Source organism: Vanacampus margaritifer, chromosome 11, assembly GCF_051991255.1.
Source record: "Vanacampus margaritifer isolate UIUO_Vmar chromosome 11, RoL_Vmar_1.0, whole genome shotgun sequence".
NCBI classification, from domain to species: Eukaryota; Metazoa; Chordata; class Actinopteri; order Syngnathiformes; family Syngnathidae; genus Vanacampus; species Vanacampus margaritifer.
This window is the reverse complement of record NC_135442.1, coordinates 1,526,110-1,542,919: the sequence shown is the minus strand read 5'-3', so window position 1 is coordinate 1,542,919 and position 16,810 is coordinate 1,526,110. Positions and strand designations below refer to the sequence as shown.

The window sequence follows — 16,810 nt, the reverse complement described above, 5'->3', positions numbered from 1 at the left end:
CAAACGTCTCCATGCCGTCAAGGCTCGAAAGAACTATTTTCTTCGAGGTGCAATTTCGCTAATTAATGACTTCATTTGAGGAGCAATTTACTGATTTTGAGGAGCAATTTTTTGCAGGTGAATCCCAGTCGCTATGACTGTGTGGTTGTCATACCACGCATCCATCCATCCGCTTATCCGGGGTCGGGTCGCGGGGGCAGCAGCTTTAGGAGGGAAGTCCAGACTTCCCTGTCCCCAGCCACTTCAACCAGTTCCTCCGGCGGGATCCCAAGGCGTTCCCAGGCCAGACATTGTCTCTCCAGCGTGTCCTGGGTCGTCCTCGGGGCCTCCCACCGGTGCGACGTACCCGGGACACCTCGTCCAGGAGGCATGCCCAAGCCACCTCAACTGGCTCCTCTCCACGCGGAGGAGCAGCGGCTCGACCCTGAGTCCCTCCCGGATCACCGAGATTCTCACCCTAATTGATTGTCATGCATGTATACATACAAAAATTGGACGCCGAGATGGGACCTGCTTACCCTCGGGACAAAACATTTGAGGTTTGCGCAATCTGCCGGGACGCAAGGCTCAAATTCGAGTTCCATGTTGTTAGAATGGAAGTAATACTTTTTTGGGGATAGATAATGGCAATGTATAGCGTTTGATTTTAAGGAACGAAAGAGGAAAAGAGTGCTTTTTGTTTGTCTGTTTGTCTTTTATGTCAAACTAGAAAAAATACGACAAATATTATAAAGTCAGATTGATGAAGGAATGCGTCCTTGTGCATACACAACACAAATGTTGCTCATAAAGTAGGCATGGAATGTCTTTCGATGCCTTTTGGGGTTGCAAATGCAGAGCAGCTGTTTCTTGCACTGCTTTCTTTAATATATGGAACATTAAATGCAAGCAAAGAATACTGACTTTTAACTTTGTCTTTTATGGCTTGCACACATATTCCACTTTGTGGTATGGGTTGAGTTGAGGTCGATTTAGCTTGACATCAACTTGCTTTTAATGTGTCTTTATTGTGTTTGGGGATTAAAGCCGACATGTTTTTTTTTTCTGCCTTAAAACATGTCATTAACATGTTCATCAAACGTCCAAAAACCTCCAATTTGGTGTCACAAAGTAGATGACATTTTAGACTCTGTAAAATCAGGTCTAACTCGTGGCACGGGTGGTGTAACGCGATTTTGGTGGATTTGACCGATGCGCAGGCAGGCAGATTTGGCGCTCCGCAGACGTGTGGACCATGTGGCGGATGCCATCGTATTTCATTCATAAATATGACAACAGTGTGGGACAATCCCCCTGAATAAATGTGGAAAGGCGGTCTCCAATTGACCCCAGCGATTCTATATTCTATTTCCGCAATATCAAACCCGGTGAGTTATGATGTATATCAAGATCTGAAACTGAAAATCAAACGATCTTGTGAGGAAGCCGGCGACTCACATGTTGATTTTCGAGGTCCCTCGTCTGTCCGTCCGAGCCCATCCAAGTGCATCGCGACTGCCTGGTAGACAAGGTGACCCCGGGCCTCAGCTGTGCAAATAAAAGGAAGCACTTTCCATGCCGGATTAATGTGTTTGAGTTGCCGTGTTTGCGCGTTGCCACCTGAATGCGGAGAGATAAGGGTCGGGCTTTGACAACATCCGCAGATGTCAGCTCGCACGCTTGCTCGAAAGTGTATCGGTGATGAAACCCGCTCAAACAAATACACGTCAAGAAATAAGATGATTGCCAATTTGCATGTCAAAGGACAAAAGGGCCCAGGGGCTCTGGGAATAAGGCGAAAGCGCTAATTGGGAGCTCGGGATGCAAAGCGTGTACGTGCAGTCGCCGGGACGGGAAACTGCGGCCAATGTTCAAATGTCATCTTAATTGAGGCAAATCATCTTGGTTGGGGTTGCAGCGAGGTCAGGAAGACGAGGCTATCTTTAGCGCCTGCTAATGGAATAGCGGATCAGTCTTGGCCGGCGAGGACGTTGAATGCAGTCTGAGCCTCCAGGAAGTGTTTGCTGGAAATTCCCAAAAGAAAATTGGACTGTGTGTGCAGAACAAAGGCGCACACGTGTTTTGAATTGGTTCTACGTGATGAGGGGAAGTCGACTGAGGTATTTGCTTTAGGTCTTCAAATGCAATATATGCGTAGCACTTGTTGCATATTGCAAAGAGATGTTTCGTATTTGTAACACAAAAGTGCTCAACACATTTTCACATTTAATATATATACATATGGTGTAGTTAAAGCGCTATATAAATGCAGTTCATTTACCATTGACCATTTTTAGTAAATTCACTTAAAAAATTCAAAACAATTGGATGGAAACCTGACTAACGAGCAAAATAAGGAATGAAGATTTTTCACATTGTTGACATTCCCCAGTACCTACGCAGTATCTTGGGGTTATTTAAAACAAGAGAGAGAAAATACGGTATTGTTCTGTATTTAGAAATGTAATTACGCGTCCCATATTGAGTTGTCAAGGGACGCGTTTTGTACCGTAATACCGTGAGAATCAAAAATAGTCCGTAAAATGTCAATGGAATTAATGAGCAACAGTGTCCTTTTTGTGACAATTTAAGGTAACGTTCAAAGGACTTCCTGCTCTGTGACCAATGAGCTGACAGCATATTCGTCACGTGTATGGTGACGCACAATCCGCTCATTTTATTGGTCGACATAATGTTGCTTGCGGAAGTACATAGAAGAGCGCAATCCGACCCGCGGTAGAAGTACAACTCTGAAAAAAGGCATACAAATACCGAAAGTACTGGGAAGCAGAACAAATGGGTCGAGAAAATATCTATCAAGCACGCTTTACTGTCTGCTGGCGCACTTGTACCAAAAAGCCCCGATGGTGGACTGACGTGCCTCAAGCAACACGCGTCCAGTGGTGCAGCCGTGCAGGATACATGCAGAATACTGTACAAGGTACAACTAAACTGGGGGAGCCCCAGAAAACGTTGTTGTTCACCAGGCAACGCCAGCGATAGATATGGTATGTAAAGAATGATTCTTTAACCCTCTGATCAAGGTTAATATGGAAATGTGCAATGAATATCTGTGTCCAATGGAAAACAGTTGATTGACAAGTATGTTAAAATAGATAATACATAAACGTAATCATTGATGAATAATAAACAAACACACAAGCTTACATTTATTAAAAGTTCAAACAGATACGCACATCTTTTTGCTGTACATGCAGTTCATCATCTTATTCAAATCAGGTGTAAATATTCAAAAAAAATTGTTTCACCTGCTAAAAAAAAATCATGCCAACAAGGTTGAAGGCAATCAGCTCGGCTGTCCTTGCCGATGAGGTGTCCCTTATTTTTTTTTCAGGGAGTTGCTAACCTTCACCAGACTGACTAGAAATGCTAATTTTTTTATTTTTCTCTCTAATGGAGCAACAAGCGTGTAGTTGCATGACAAACAAAAGCAAGCGAGACACGGCACTACCCAGTATTTCATGTCTGGTCGGAACCTAGCATAAAAGCGCTAAATCTAGAAAATCATACGGTACAATTCGAGTAAAGTATTTAGCATACAATGATCTTCAAAGATAACGCACATTATAACCCGGTGCACCTTAACTCATTCACTGCCATTGACGTCAAAAATTAATTTGAACTATTTCTATTAATTAAATTTTGTTTCCCACTTCTGTGAACAAGAGTATGAAAACCTAGATTTTTTTTTATTGTATTAGAACAGAAATAAAATCTGTGCTTAATCGTGAGTTAACTAGTAAAGTCATCCGATTAATTACAATTAAAAATGGTAAAAATTGGAATCACCCTTTCCTTATATAATTTTTTTAAATTTAAAAAAAAAAAATATATATATATATATATATATATATATATATATATATATATATATATATATATATATATATATATATAAAAAAAAGAAAAGATTATTAAAAATTAGGGGCATCAGGCAATTAAAATTTGTAATCGTAATTAATCGCATGGCTTCACTAGTTAACTCACGATTAATCACAAACGTTATATCTGTTCTAAATGTACAATAAAGAAAAAATCGAGGTTTTCATACTCTTGTTAACAAAAATGGAAAAATATGTTAAACTAATAAGAAATAGTTAATGAATTTTTGACGTCTATAGCCGTCAATGGCAGTGAATGAGTTAATGTTTTAACGTAGACTATATCATGGATATCTCACCTAATAATAAGGTACGCCTAATGGTCCCGCGCATGGTGGGTTATTATTAATATCAACTTTGACTGCAACCTGCAAGTTTTCATCAACAAAATGAAACCAGATTAAAACCGTCAATGTTTTCAATTCCGCTTACTAAGCTAGAAATGAACACACTTCTCAGTCGAATCTCTGCAGGGAAGAAAACGATAGAGCAAGATAATAAAAAGCAAACAGACCCAAAGTGCATACTTTATTTGTACTACCCCCTAATTCCTGCAACATTCTCTTCCCCGGGGACGAGGCGCGATGTGTGTTCTTGGCCCGGCCGCCCGTTTCACAAGCCCATTCCTCTCTCCTGTCTGTTTTCATCATCAGCACCTGGTGCACAAATGCTCGTTCTTATGTAACGCTGCTGGCCAACGGTCGCTGGTCATAAAGCATGTCAGCCTCTTGACCGGCCCACTCAGCCTTCCCATCCATGCGCGGGGAAATAAATAATTCCACATTATACCGCTGTCATAGTCGTGCAGGAACATTCATGCACTAATAAACACACAGAAAAAGGCGGATTTTTTTGTTATTTCTGATTGGGACCGCACCAACTTTTGTTACCATCAGATCCTAATGAATATGTATCATTGCCCTCTCGATGGAAGCAAACTATTTTGCTATTATTGACCTGCAACCAGTCTAGGGTGCAGTCAGCCAAAGTCGGCAGGCAAAGGCTGAACAGGATAAGCCATGTCGAGAAAGGGAACGGCTGCTGTGGCGTCCAATGCAAAGACATCCTGCACATATTTTTGCTCAATTACGTCCCTGTCATCACTGACCCACTTGTAACCTTAGCGGCCAAATCAGAACGACGTGACTTCCTTCCTGTTCCCAGATTTTCCTCAGACCAGGTCGCTGAATAACACATTGCAGCTGCTGCTGTTGTTGATGATGACCTTACTAACTGGAGAGAGAGAGAGAGAGAGAGTGAGAGAAAACAAACAACAGTGCGAGAACTTTGTTCTACGCCCAAGCGATGCAATAATGTATTATTATTTTCTTCTTCATTTCCTCCGCCTTAAGCCATTGAAGAATTTAGTAATGAAACACTGATAAAACTTGCAATATAGCAAATGGAAATCTTCTCATTAGGGGCCTCACTTTTCTTTCTATTACTGGAAAAGGAACTGCAAGATCTCCACGTGGATGATGTAACGCTGGACACATGGAGATCATTCGTGGCCGTGAGTCCCTTTTACAAAAGTTAGGAACAATAAAGAACAAATCTTCTTTTTAAACCTAACCACTTATGCTTGCACACCTTGTCACACCTTAACAAGAAAGTAAGGATGATGTAAAAACTCATATCTCTTGGCATTGAGCAGTCGTTTCTTCTTTTCAGGAAATGAAACCTGCAGACCAGAAGCTGAGCAGAGTCTCGAACCCAGAACCCAAAAGCTTTCCAATTATTGAATTAACAATTGTACACTGGAACAGTTGTGTATTTTTTTAGAAAATGATTTGCTTGGTGGAGGCATACTTGACTCGTTGATACATTTTCAGCAGGAAAAAGTTAATATTTTGTCCCAAATTAATTTGGTAACTTTTGGTAACTAATGATTTTTCATGTACAATTAACAGCAGTCTGTGATGCCTTCACAGCCCGTACACGCCGTCAGAAACTACCCAAACCCGCAACCCACCTCCCAAAGGTTGCCACAATATGTTAGCGTTAAGCTAGCAGAAGGCGAAGTTGTGTGGTTGTTTTTAAGTACGTGTGCAACTGTCTGTGTTTCCGATTGATGCTAACTGTTAGCATGGAAATCGTGTTTTTATTATATGTTAGCATTAAGTTAGCAGAAGCTGAAGTTGTATTATTGCTTTAAAAAGGGAGATTTTCAGCAGTAAAAAGCTAATATTTTGTCCAGAATGAATTTGACAACTTCATGATTTTTAGTAATACCTTTCAAAACATTTTTTTTTTTCTTTTTTTACCGTTTTCCACCTGTGCTGAGGAAGTAGGTAACGACCTGTTTTTTGGGTTTGGTCAGCAAATTGAGCTGTGGTTGGTTGTTACCTACTTCCTCAGCTCCGGTGATGTCATCTTCAGTCGACAGCAAGTGAAAACATTTGTTTTTAGTTGTACACGAGAAATAATGATGTTATCCAATTCATTCTGGACAAAATATGAACTGTTTACTGCTGAAAATGGCTCATTGAGTCAAGTATCCCTTTAAATAGCCATTAACGCAAAACAGTTTTGCAGCCATTACTGCTTTTATTGTTTGCATTCCTATAATTTCCCCCAATGATTTATACATGGGATGTGGTATTGTTTTAAACGCAAAAATAGCTGCGAATGTTTCTAATCATTCCGCCGCATGATATTAATACATCTCGTCTTGTAAACAAAATCCTAAGCCTTCCCGGATCCGGCGCGGTGGCCTTTTGTTCTTCATATTGTGCAGCGTGTAACGTGTTCCTCCGCCCTCCTCAAGCAGGAAGTGGCGTGACAAAAGGTTCAACAAACATATGCCAGGAGGTCGTCGGCTGTTCGGCAACGCTCGAGTTCACCGCCTTGTCAAATGTACACTGCGGTTCAAATGGACTTTCGCTGCTTCCATCTGGGATTCATTGGGCTGGATTGCTCTTAGATCAGAGTCTGGAACTTTTCCGCTGCTCAAGTCGTGACAAATGATCTGGTGAAAATGTCATCCGCTGTCGGAGGGAAGGGCTGAGGTTATACCGCGTGTCTTACATTCACAGCCGATGTATGCACGCACATACAACCAAAGTTGAACAAAGTGCTCTTATTGAGATTGGCCGAGATAGCAGTAGGACATTTTTAGTCGATTATATTAAAAATCATTTAAAACGGAATAACATAATCATGTTATATTAATGCATTTTCTCCCAAACACGTTTTTTTTTTTATGCTAGAACATACAAGAAGCCTCATAACTGAAAAGAATGCTTGAAGCAATGGTAGTTATTCCAAAAACGGCCAGCGGGTGGCAGCAGAGTAAAAGAGCTCAACCAGGGCCATGTTCAGGGATGTGATTTTTCCGCTAATTCGCGGAATTCCGCTTTTTTTTTATCTCCTCCCAAAAAAAAAAAATCCGATTTATTTTTTATTTTTTTTTGTATTTCATTGTGTATGCACATGACTCCGACAGATAACATCTTCTGCTATAACAAAGACATTTGTGGTATGCTCTAATATGAGTTACTTTTCATTTGGTCATGATACAATTATTTGTTCATGAAATTTGAACTCTTCAACATTATTTATGTGTTAACTTAGTAATCACATTAGTTAGATATGATGATATTCTCAGTGATAGTTTTTAAAAGCAAAGGCAGTCCAATGTTTTTGAATGTGACTGATTTTGAGTTGACTAAAACTGCCATTTTATATGGGATAGTTCAATATACATTGAAAATTTATGCTGTTGTTTTGTCTATTTCTTTGTCATGTGAGTGCATTGAAAGTACTTCAAAACACGGAAAACCCATGAGCTCCGGGGGGCCGAAGCCCCCCGTGTCCCCCCACCAGGGCACTGCCCTGGACCTAGCTGGGTGCCAGCGGTCCCCAGACCCCGGGCTAAATTTTCAGATAATTTCACTTTGGTCAAATCACATCCCTGCATGTTGCAAAAAGCTCTTTGCACAGTGTTTTAAACAGATTTGTGAATAATGATGACACTTAGCTATATTCTAATGCTAATTGCTGCAAAAGGGAAATCGATAGAAATCTTTCTTTTGGTAGCTTTCATGTTTTTATTAGCAATAGGACACAATATTGTGTGCATAATCAGGCAAAATCCAGTAAAACAGCCGGGAGGGAAGGGAATTGCTTCAGCCAAAATGGCTGCAAGTGATTGAGTTAATTATGAAGTAATTAAAAAATAATATACACAATAATAATATGAATAAAATCCAAGACCTTTTTCTTCCGGCCTACGTTACAATCCTCTCACTTGAAGGCATTCAAGTCATTTGTAATGAGCAAACATTGACCGGCGATAACACAATCGAGTTGGAGCTTTTCTCATATGGGGCTAATTTCATTTGCTAATTCGATTGTTGATGGCAGGAATCTCTTGTACTCGATTACTTCAGGAGAAAATTGTCTTCCTTTCTCAATCGACTCAATCCTTTTGATGAGTTGCGACGTCACCTGCGACCGGCATCGATGCCACTTGATCGACTTGTCTTCACAGCAGACAATCGGCCAAGTCTGAGCAGACACTGACTGGTATCCTGTAAAAAAAACAAGAAAGGAAAAAAAAGAAAAAAGTTGGGCTATTTCCTTTTTGCTCCCCCGGTTTCCTGTGTTCTCAGATGGACAGCAGGCCAGATCCTCATTGCCCCCTTCCCGTCCCCCATTTCCCACTTTTACAAAACAAACACACCCACAGTCTCTCTCTCTCTTTCTCTCTCTCTCTAAGGAAAGGACGAACGAGGGACAGGAAGAACTTCCACAGTTCTTTTCTATTGTTCTGTGCTTGCCTGGTAAGCGCTCATTCATAATGGAAGCGTCACGCTGCGCACTTTGCGTGTCTTTTATCATGAACAAACCTTGTGAAGCGCTTACGTATTTATGAGAAAGATCATTCCTTTTTTATTTTATTTTTTTTAATTGGCGCTGGTCCTGAAGACATGAAAGGAACGGTGGCTTTATGAGACAAATGAAGATGTGTGATACTTTCTTTCACCCCGAAGCCACATTATGCACCGGATCAACTCTCCTGTTAAGTCCTTTTCACGCTGCACTTAGCACAGAATGACTTGCCATTGACATTGTCATCCGGGACATCCTACGGAGGTTTGGAACTGCCAATGCGGAGTCAACCATTTTTGACTGACGAGTACATTCGAACATACTCGCAAGTACGTTCAAACGTACTTGTAGGCTAAATGCTACAAACATAGCGCATATATTGCTAATAATGCCGCCGGGTTTTACTGGCGCACGCGCAAGTAAATAGAACATTTATTTTTTTTAAAGCATGTGGCCTACATAATACCAATATGTTAAAAAAAACAACAACCCATTATTTCATGAGTTTTATGATTTCATTTAAATGTGTGTGATTTAAATGTCTGCAGTGCATGATTTCGGTTTGGCAAAAATAAGTACGTTTGAACGTATTGAAATGAATTCAAAGTCAAAATGGTTGACTGAACTTTGGCAGTTCCACACTTCCGTCCGTAGGCTGAAGATAAACTTTCCGTGGGACTTTCAACCCATTGGATATTGAGTCAAATGAGTGGAAATGACCTCATTCATATGCAAATGAGCAACAACATCAGCAAAAATACCACGCGGGAAACAGATTGCAATAAACATGCAACCATTTTGAAAACATCAGAGAGCATCGAAGGGATTGATTGTCTTTTGCCGTGAGTCTAGCTGGTCACAAAACAAATGTGTTCATAATGACAAAATGTTCTTTTTCGATAAAAGACGTGACACGCATGAGTTAGTAATAAGCCGGCGCTCATAACGTAGTAACGAGCCTGCGGGCTCGACGGGGCGAGCTGCGTTTTACGAGGCGCAGCGACGCCGCTAATCACGGCCATCAGCACTTACCAAGTCATGTTTGTGCGTGTGTTTCTGCAGCGCCAGGTAGCCCGTGACATTTTGTGCCCAAGGAAGACTTGATTACATTTTGTCGGGTCCAGATGTCCTTTTTTTCCACCCCTCCTTCTTGTTTTGGACAACATTAGTTTCAGTTTGCAAAAAGCGCAAGGAATGTCTTTTTCGTCTCATTCAAGTGTAATCTGATGAAGCTTGAACTCCACATGAGCATCTTTGGGCGCAGCTGTACTCTATTTTGAAACCCTAATTTGGAACCCTAACCCTAGTTTGAAACCCTAATTTGGAACCCTAGCCCTAGTTTGAAACCCTAATTTGAAACCCTAACCCTAGTTTGAAACCCTAATTTGGAACCCCAACCCTAGTTTGAAACCCTAATTTAGAACCCAACCCTAGTTTGAAACCCTAATTTGGAACCCTAACCCTAGTTTGAAACCCTAATTTAGAACCCAACCCTAGTTTGAAACCCTAATTTGGAACCCTAACCCTAGTTTGAAACCCTAATTTGGAACCCTAACCCTATTTTGAAACCCTAATTTGAAACCCTAGCCCTAGTTTGAAACCCTAATTTGGAACCCTAACCCTATTTTGAAACCCTAATTTGGAACCCTAACCCTAATTTGAAACCCTAGCCCTAGTTTGAAACCCTAATTTGGAACCCCAACCCTAGTTTGAAATCCTAATTTAGAACCCAACCCTAGTTTGAAACCCTAATTTGGAACCCTAACCCTAGTTTGAAACCCTAATTTAGAACCCAACCCTAGTTTGAAACCCTAATTTGGAACCCTAACCCTAGTTTGAAACCCTAATTTGGAACCCTAACCCTATTTTGAAACCCTAATTTGAAATCCTAGCCCTAGTTTGAAACCCTAATTTGGAACCCTAACCCTATTTTGAAACCCTAATTTGGAACCCTAACCCTAGTTTGAAACCCTAATTTGAAACCCTAGCCCTAGTTTGAAACCCTAATTTGGAACCCCAACCCTAGTTTGAAACCCTAATTTAGAACCCAACCCTAGTTTGAAACCCTAATTTGGAACCCTAACCCTAGTTTGAAACCCTAATTTGGAACCCTAACCCTAGTTTGAAACCCTAATTTGAAACCCTAGCCCTAGTTTGAAACCCTAATTTGGAACCCTAACCCTAGTTTGGAAACCCTAATTTGGAACCCTAACCCTATTTTGGAACCCTAACCCTATTTTGGAACCCTAACCCTAGTTTTAAACCCTAATTGGAAACCCTAATTACAAACCCCAACACTAATTTAAACACTGTGTGTTTTTTTTTTTTTTTTTAAACAAAACACTGTAGTAGGGAATGATTTGCAATCATCTGCCTGATCTTATCACAGATCGCTCATTAAAAAGGAATTATGTCGAGCGGGTTCGTCCACAACAAGCAAAACGACAGCTGCTACGGTTTACATAACACGCATTCGAATGCTAAATGATCATTGAGTTATTGTTTTCCAGCCTCCAAAAATAAAAAATAAATGATCCTTGGTGTTAATTGATTATCCTTGTTTTTAGAGATTTAAACGATTTGTCCTGAAGCTGTTTTTGACTTTAAATGAGTTAATAATGAGTAAAAATGGCCGATGATATGTGGACTGATCAGTAATATGAATTTTTGACAATGACAGTAAGCACACACACACACACACACACACACACACGTGTGTCCTGTTACTGCACATGCACATATTTGCTAGTTAAGTAAAGCAAATGATGTCATTGGGACCGCGGAACGGGTTTTCCCTGACGCGGGCCGCGATCAAGATTTCATCCGTAGGCGTGTGTGCTGCTTTTTGTGTCTTTTTATATAATCAATCCAATGGTGTGAGAGCACATTTTATTTTTTTGCCGTGAGTTGACAGTCACCTGAAGTGGGCTCAGAGGTCATGTGACTCATTGTTGTGATGACTCATCTGTGCCGCCGTGTTGGAAACTCGCGGGACAAAAGAACTTGGCATCGGAGTTGACTTCTATTTTTAGAACAGCGACTGCACGTCCTCAACTTAGCGCGAAGCTTCCCATTCACAGCACTTGAGTGTGAATATAGAACGCTTTTCCGTTTTTAAATCGGCTCTATGGAGACAATCCTGCACAGGAAGTTTGAAGGAGACACACAAACACGGAGTTCAGAGAATTTTAAAGTAGGGTTTCAAACTAGGGTTGGTGGTGTTTTAATCTAGTGTTGGAGTTTGTAATTAAATCAAATTAAATCATATTTGGGGTTTTAAACAAGTTTTTAGCTCTCAAATTAGGGTTTTAAACTATGCTTAGGGTTTAAAAGTAGGGTTTCAAACTATTGTGAGGGTTTCAAATTAGGTGTTTAAACTCGTTTTAGGGCTTCAAATCAGGGTTTTAAATTAGTGTTGGGGTTTGTAATTAGGGTTTCCAATTAGGATTAGGGTTTCAAATTAGGGTTTAAAACTAGGGTTAGGGTTCCAAATTAGGGTTTCAAAAGAGGGTTAGGGTTTCCAAACTAGGGTTAGGGTTCCAAATTAGGGTTTCAAACTAGGGTTGGGTTCTAAATTAGGGTTTCAAACTAGGGTTGGGGTTCCAAATTAGGGTTTCAAAATAGGGTTAGGGTTCCAAATTAGGGTTTCAAAATAGGGTTAGGGTTCCAAATTAGGGTTTCAAATTAGGGTTAGGGTTTCAAAATAGGGTTTCAAACTAGGGTTAGGGTTTCAAATCAGGGTTTTAAACGCGTGTTGGGGTTTGTAATTAGAGTTAGAGTTTCAGATTTGGGGTTTTAAACAAGTTTTTAGCTTTCAAATTAGGGCATTAAACTACAGCGAGAGTTTCAAATTAGGGTTTTAAACTATGCTTAGGGTTTAAAGGTAGGGTTTCAAACTATTGTTAGGGTTTCAAATTAGGGGTTTAAACTCGTTTTAGGGTTTCAAATTAGGGGTGTTTTAAACCAGTGTTGGGGTTTGTAATTAGGGTTTCAGATTTTGGTTTTAACCACGTTTTTAGCTTTCAAATTAATTAACGTGTCCTTTAACTTGCAGTGGGTCCTTTTTGACCCACAACATAACAGGAGGGTAGAAAACGGCCTCAGGACTCAAAAAGTTGGAGAACCCCAAAGCGCTTTCTCGTGACTCCGGCGGTTCCGACGAAGCCGACGTCAGGAACTGCTCGGCGAATGTTGACTTTCCTAATGTGTTTTTCTTCCAACGTGCTTTGGTTTTTGTTACGTTTGAGCAAATGTTGAAAATGTCCACGACAATTGCAGGAAGACGTCAACGTGCCGGCGGAGCCACTCAGTCATCGGCCGGCCAGACGTTTCCTCGAGTGATAGCGGAGGCCGGACTTGCCGTTTGCTCTCCCGATCAGACGGCCCGACTACTCGGCTCCATAAACAGGCCGCGTCTTCCTCTTCAAGCGACCCGCTTCAAATGTCTGCGTCGACCAAACACCAGCACTTGATGAATGACACTCGCGACCTTGGCAAATGTTTTCATGACTTCAGGTTGTCCCGAAGAGCCGATGCGGCTTCGCCGGGTTCGGTGGTGGTGGGTTTGAGGTTTCGTTTACACCTTGCAAAGCTTTGATAAAGAGATTGAAAACAGTCAAGTGGCAGCTTTGTAATGTGTGATCTCAGGCTTCAAAATAAGGGTTAGGGTTTCAAATTTTGGTTTTGAACTGGGTTTATAGTTTCAAGGTAGGGTTTCAAACGGGTTAGGGTTTCAAATTCGGGATTCAAACTATGGTTGGGTTTTCAAATAAGGGTTTTTAAACTTAGATTATGGTTTTATGGTTATGATTTGTGTGTGTGTGTGTGTGTTTTTTTTATGCTGTCACTTTTGGTTTTAAATGAGGTTTTAATTCGATTTAGGTATCAAATTAGGGTTTTATGTTTTTGTGTTTGTTTCCAAGGACACAAATACGTACGGCAGATTGGAGTAAAAGGACGTTTGGTCATGTTCAAGATTAATTTTTTTTTTTTTTTTTCACTTATGGTGGCAGCACTTCATCAGCCACAGCTGTTCTAATCTGTTGGCTCCCCTCTGCCAGTCAGCCACGCCCACCTGTCACTCATTGTCAGACGGCTGTGCGACAACACTCGCCTGTTAATCCCCACAAGTGCGGCGTCGGACCCTGGAGGCAATGACGTCAGAGTGAGACGAAATTCCACAACGACGCGCTGGCAGACAATTTTGCAAGACAATTAAGTTTTTTTTTGTGTGTGTGCACGTGATGGGTTGGCGGGCCAACGATTTGTGTACAAAGTGAAAAAGTCACTTTTGCCCAAACTCTCCGTCGTGAGTCCTTGCAGACCCGCGTTGTAATAAATGACACGTGTGTGTGCGTGCGCGTGCGTGTGGTCAAGGAGAAACCCTTCTTCCGACTTTGCGTTCGGACTCGCTTGTCATCGCGCTCCCCCCGCAGCTCGACCAGCAGTTCGACGTCTGACGGCGATTTTCTGCTTCCCGGAAGCTCCTCAAGATGGACGCGCGAGCAAAAGCGCTTTCGCAGGCACCAAAACCAACACAAAAAGATTCGCCAGTTGCTGACACAGAACTTTTCTTTCCAAAGCCGCGAGGACGTGTTGAAATCAGAACATCGACTTCTTCATGTCTGTCACATTTTGTATTTATGGTGACTGCATTCCTTACACTCAGTTCTTTATTTATCTTCTCGGGCCCAGGAAAAGTTTTTCCAACGAACGCCGATAAAACATAACCCGTAGGAATAATATTAAAAATAGTCATAAATAAGTTTTTGAGAAACAAATGTAATGTCATAATAAGAAATTCATTTTTTTTTTCAAAGAAAAAAAATGTGGAGAGTGAAGACCTAATTTAATGCCAAGAAAATAAAGTCCTATTTCAAGAAAAAGAAAAACAAGTTCTAATCTTTTTAAAAACATGGAGGTTTAATCTAATGAGGATAAAGTTTCCAAGAAAAAGTTGCTGATTTTAGGAATTTAAAGTCAAAAGGTTGAAGCAAGAAAGTCATTTTTTTTAAACTTTTTTTTTTTTAAATGCAATTTATTACAACATTAAGACGTTTTCTTAATCTTGTTTACAAAAGTAGGAAAAAAAATGGTTAATCGAATAGAAATAAATGAATTGATGGCAGTAAACGAGTTCAGATCCGGAGATGTTTCATGGGAGGGCTGATTCCAAATTGTGCAGGCCTGCAGCTTTGGAAATGGATTTTTCGTCAACCCCGGTTTGAGAAGAAACTTTTCATTTGCAGCCCTCAAACGCAACAGGACATTTCTGTCCTGCCACAAAATCCAAATCGACGGCATGTCGGACGCAAATCAGAATGCGTACATTTAAAAAGCCATCGTCTCAAAAATGTGTGTTTGCTTGTAGGTTATCTTCTTAAACAATTGTGTGAAATAAACACAGTAGCCACTGATAACATCGACATCGCGCCACAATCGGCCAACACGACTCCTCCAATTTTGCCGGCTCGTACTCAGGAGTCAGGACCCCCCAAAATGGGTGTTTGTGGCACGTTGGGACCCCCCAAAAGATGACTTGAATGTAAGCGTCATAATCAAGTCAGCGCTGAGAACTGGTTATTATTAGCGCTCAACTTAAATCTCCTTGGGGGTCTCCCGAGGAGCGGGAAGCTGGATGAACCCGTCCTCGAACCCGTCCTCGTACTCCAGACTCTCAAAAGATCTGCACCTGTGCATCTCGCGGTGCAAAACGTTTTTTTTGTGAGCGTTTCTCCACAACAATGGATTCAAAATGGGGGTCACCACATGATCAAAGTGAGTTTCTTGGCTTTCGATCACCGACTTGGCCACTGTGGCGTAGCTGATGCTGAGGCGCCCAGAGCAATCGCCTGCCTTGCCTTGTTGGCAGGCGACACCAATGGGAAAAAAAGGAAATGAAGAATACGGTTTTCAGTTTCTTTGCCTTTCGTGACATCAATATCTTCTCTTTTAAATAATGGACGATCACGTAGACTCGTGGGGCCACACGGCAGACTAAAGGCCTTTAATCGGATTGGTTAATACGATTATAGACCCGAAAGCCGATTTCTTCCAACAGCAAAATGTCACTGCAGACAAATGGTTGCAAACTTGTGTGTCAAACCATATTTTGTATTATTTGTATGACGTTAGTGTGAGAGAAAGCAACGCAGACGTTTCAGTTCCCGAAAAACAACAGGAAACATCTTCATTGACCCTTTTTTGACCCCCCCCCCCCACAACGGCCCCTTCCCTCCCAGCCACATTGCTTAACAGCTAGATAAGGGTCACAAGAAATTCCATATGGGGAATAAGGGGCGGCGGGCGGGCGGGCGGTGTGTGGAAATGGCGAGGGTGCAAGTGAGCGAACGACTGGACCCGTGAAAGCAGCTTGTCGAACGACAACGTTAGCTTTCTCTGGGATTTGTCGAGAGTTGAGAGCAGATTTGGAATGTGAAACGCGAGCGGTGGGCTGGAAAATAGACAGCAAGACGGCGTTCCAAACTCTTGCGTGATCTCCTGAGGCTCATTTGTTTGGGCCAAGATGAATGCAATTGGGGGAAGTCAAGTCAAGTTTATTTCTATTTTTATTCAAGTTGATTTTTTTTTAACTCTAAAGATCAAAACATGCATTGCTTTGGCCATTTTGGAAAATGAACAGAGGTGGCAAAACACTGCCACAGTTTGGCTTTAGCCCCCGATGCTAGCTAGGGAGCTAGCTAGCTAGCTAGGGCTAGGGTTCCAAATTAGGGTTTCAAACTAGGGTTAGGGTTCCAAATTAGGGTTTCAAACTAGGGTTAGGGTTTCAAATTAGGGTTCCAAATTAGGGTTTCAAAATAGGGTTAGGGTTCCAAATTAGGGTTTCAAACTAGGTTTAGGGTTCCAAATTAGGGTTTCAAAATAGGGTTAGGGTTCCAAATTAGGGTTTCAAACTAGGGTTAGGGTTCCAAATTAGGGTTTCAAAATAGGGTTTGGGTTTCAAACTAGGGTTAGGGTTCCAAATTAGGGTTTCAAAATAGGGTTAGGGTTTCAAAATAGGGTTAGGGATCCAAATTAGGGTTTCAAAATAGGGTTAGGGATCCAAATTAGGGTTTCAAAATAGGGTTAGGGATCCA

At 41.3% G+C, this 16,810-nt stretch overlaps 1 long non-coding RNA gene across 2 annotated transcripts; it reads left to right on the top strand.

Annotated features, from left to right (window-relative positions):
- The first annotated feature begins 2,685 nt into the window (after window positions 1-2,685).
- On the top strand, window positions 2,686-13,694 carry LOC144060580 (uncharacterized). Of its 2 annotated transcripts, XR_013295951.1 has the most exons (3): window positions 2,686-2,987; window positions 5,335-5,394; window positions 5,553-7,469. It is a non-coding gene; the product is annotated as an uncharacterized LOC144060580 (long non-coding RNA). The 2 variants fall into 2 exon arrangements; XR_013295950.1 differs by lacking the exons at window positions 5,335-5,394; window positions 5,553-7,469 and adding an exon at window positions 12,993-13,694.
- The last annotated feature ends 3,116 nt before the right edge of the window (window positions 13,695-16,810 follow it).